The following is a 3,052-nucleotide window of genomic DNA, read 5'->3' on the forward strand; positions in this document are numbered from 1 at the left end:
TTCTGTACAGCTCTGCGGAGGGCCCTTCCATCTGCTAGAAGGGATGCTGCCTGCTTCATGAATCTTTGAATAAAGCCAATTAGCTCTCCAAACTTAGGTGAATTTTGTTTTAAACACAAGTTAGGTATGATGATAGTACTGTCTACATGGGGTTGTAATGAGAGTTGGAAGCTTTGATATATGTGAAGAACTTAGGAGAGGCACACGGGATATGAACTGCCTAAGTCTGGGAGAAATACCCTGTAGTTCCACCTCCTTCTTCATGGCTAATAGTAGATATTCTGCAATAAGTACATTCCCTAATTTGTAATTATTTGTATATTAATTACTGCTTAGGGTATTTTCAATTTTTTTACAATCACAAATTTCGCTGCAGTAGGCATCCTGAAACAAAAATCTTACAATTTTTAACTTCTTACAATTTTTTGCTTCTTAAATAACAATAAAAACTGTTAAAAACCAGTGCTGATGAAGTATGAGAAAAAGAGTTAATCTCAAGTACTAATAGTTGGAGTACAAACTGGTAGATGAATACAAATATCTGTTAGAGGTAAAATTTGCATATACTATGATCTCATTCTTTTTTTCGAAAATTAAAAAAAATATGGAACGCTTCACAAATTTGCATGTCATCCTTGCACAGGAGCCATGCTAATCGTCTCTGTACCGTTCCAATTTTAGTACATGTGCTGCTGAAATGAGCAATGATCTCTCATTCTAACTTTAGGACTCTAATCTACAGAAACAGATATAGACTAATTTTCAAAAATTCAGATAGGTATTAGATTTTATGTACTAAATCAAATATTTATGAGAAAACTTTTTAAAGCTAATCCAAATGCATTTTTTCTTTTGTCAAAGCGGAATATTAACTTGGGTCATGTGGACAAAAAAATGTCCTATCAGTAAATAAAAGACGTTGTGGTCATAAAGCCCTCAGGGATGGCATCCCAACTCCCATCCCAAGGTGTGCCCTGAGGGGATTCAGGAGGGAGAAAACAGGATACTGGCCCTGGATAGTTAAGATGCATGTCAAAAGAATGGTTTCAGGGACGACTTCCCTGGTGATCCGGTGGGTAAGACCCCGAGCTCCCAATGCAAGGAGCCAGGTTGCATCCCTGGTTGGGGAACTAGATCTCGCACACCACAACTAAGAGTACGCATGCCGCAACCAAGACCCGGTGCGGCCAAAATAAATAAATTAATTTATTAATTAAAAGAATGGTTTCAGAGAATTGAAAGAATTAAAACCATTAAAAGAATGGTTTCCAGACTTCCCTGGTGGGCCAGTGGTTAGGACTCCGGGCTTCTACTGCTGGGGGCGAGGGTTTGATCACTGGCTGGGGAACTAAGATCCTATATGCTGCTCAGACAAAAAAAAAAAAAACCTTTTCTAGTACATCTGAGAAATTATAGCAATTAGTAGATTCTAGGAAAGAAACTGTAAACCTCTTACTTGACTGACTACTAATCAATGCTTTTTAAGTTCTTTCTCTTCTTTTGAAAAAATTGCATGCCTTTTCTTCACTTAGAAAATCCCTTATCTGCAAAAATTAGCCTCTAAATAGTACAATCCATGATTAAATGAGCAGACAAGAATAAAATATTATATCTACCAAAACCACTAAATGTTCTAAGATCCGTGTGATGAGGTTATTTTATGGGAAAAATTACATATGATACAATCTGTTAATTCTGGAAAAGTCTGAAACACACCGTCTTCGTGATAAAGTTTACTCTTTAGAAAATAGCATTACAGAGAAGTTCTTCTATGTTATATCCTTTACACATTGGACTTTGAGAATTAATTAAAAGATGTAGAAGAGACACAGATTTTCAAAAACTTTATTGTTGCTGGCTAGAGAAGCCCTCATTCCATCTAATAAGTACAAATCATCCTTAGATGATTTGTACTTGTTAGATTTCCTTAGAATTTCCTTAGAATTTTAAAGACTCTCTTGAAGCCCTCCTCATAATGTTTTTTGATTAGTGACATAGAAGCTGAAAAGGGTTACAGAGAGGTTAAAACCCTTGCTGTTCACAGAGCTAATTGGTGTTTGCTAATAGTCATTTTTTATTTCAATGAAAAGGAACTCTAGAACAAACCGTCTAGACTTGTATACTATTTGATAACCCTTCCCAGGTCGTTCCTCTGTATCCTACATTAGGAAAATTGCAGCAGTTTACTGAGCAGCGACTCTGGCCCAGAGAATTGATGAGGAAAACCTCACTCCAGCAGCCATTATTTATGGCTGGGCTGGAAGCAGCGTGACTTTGGTCCCAGGGGTAAGAAACTTGATGTAGAAGGGATTTCACTTGACAGCTGAGGTGTCATTCCCTCCTCTGAGATGCTCTCTAACTACTGTGGGGAGATACTACAACCCCTGAGGAAATGAAGTAAGCTAGCATCTTGTTAACCAGGAGTGTCTCAAAATGGACAAAAATGTTTTGCGTTGCAGAGATCAGCATTTGGGTGATCAGAAATTGACTGCAGTTGAACTTGCTGCTTTCTTGATGCAAAGGAGCTAGAAAAAGACAATAAATCATACCCGCGTTTCTGTTAAGATGGGGAACTAGCACAGGATGCTGGTTTCCCTCACCACTAAAACCAATTTTGGAAGAATTTTGTCATAAAAAGTTTGTTAAAATATTACTGGGGTGGTCTTGGCACCCCTGTAAGTCACTTGACAGCACTGGGGAGGGCTTATTTCTGGGCTATTTATTCCACTGTTTATAGGTCTTTAAGCCAGTACCACACAACTTTAATTACTATAGTTAAGAGTAAGTTTTGAAATTAGGAGCTGTGAGTCCTCCAGCTTTCTCCTCCAGCTTTCTTCTTTTTCAAGATGACTTTGGCTTTGGGGTCCCTGGAGATTCCATATGAATTTTAGGATGGATTTTCTTTTTCTTTTCCTTTCTTTCTTTCTTTTTTTCTTCTTTTTTGGCCGCGTGGCATGCAGGATCTTAGTTCCCCCACCGGGGGTCGAACCTGTACCCGCTGCAATGGAAGTGTAGCATCTTAACCACTGGACTGCCAGGGAGGTCCCAGGAT

At 38.4% G+C, this 3,052-nt stretch overlaps 1 non-coding gene across 1 annotated transcript; it reads right to left on the reverse strand.

The window, feature by feature from the left end:
• Positions 1–598: 598 nt before the first annotated feature.
• On the reverse strand, positions 599–705 carry LOC115803193 (U6 spliceosomal RNA). The gene has a single exon (XR_004023860.1). It is a non-coding gene; the product is annotated as a U6 spliceosomal RNA (small nuclear RNA).
• Positions 706–3,052: the final 2,347 nt, after the last annotated feature.

This window comes from Delphinapterus leucas, chromosome 18 (genome assembly GCF_059928025.1).
Source record: "Delphinapterus leucas isolate spDelLeu-1000000601 "Yukka" chromosome 18, BTC_Dleu_Yukka2, whole genome shotgun sequence".
In the NCBI taxonomy this organism is placed as follows: domain Eukaryota; kingdom Metazoa; phylum Chordata; class Mammalia; order Artiodactyla; family Monodontidae; genus Delphinapterus; species Delphinapterus leucas.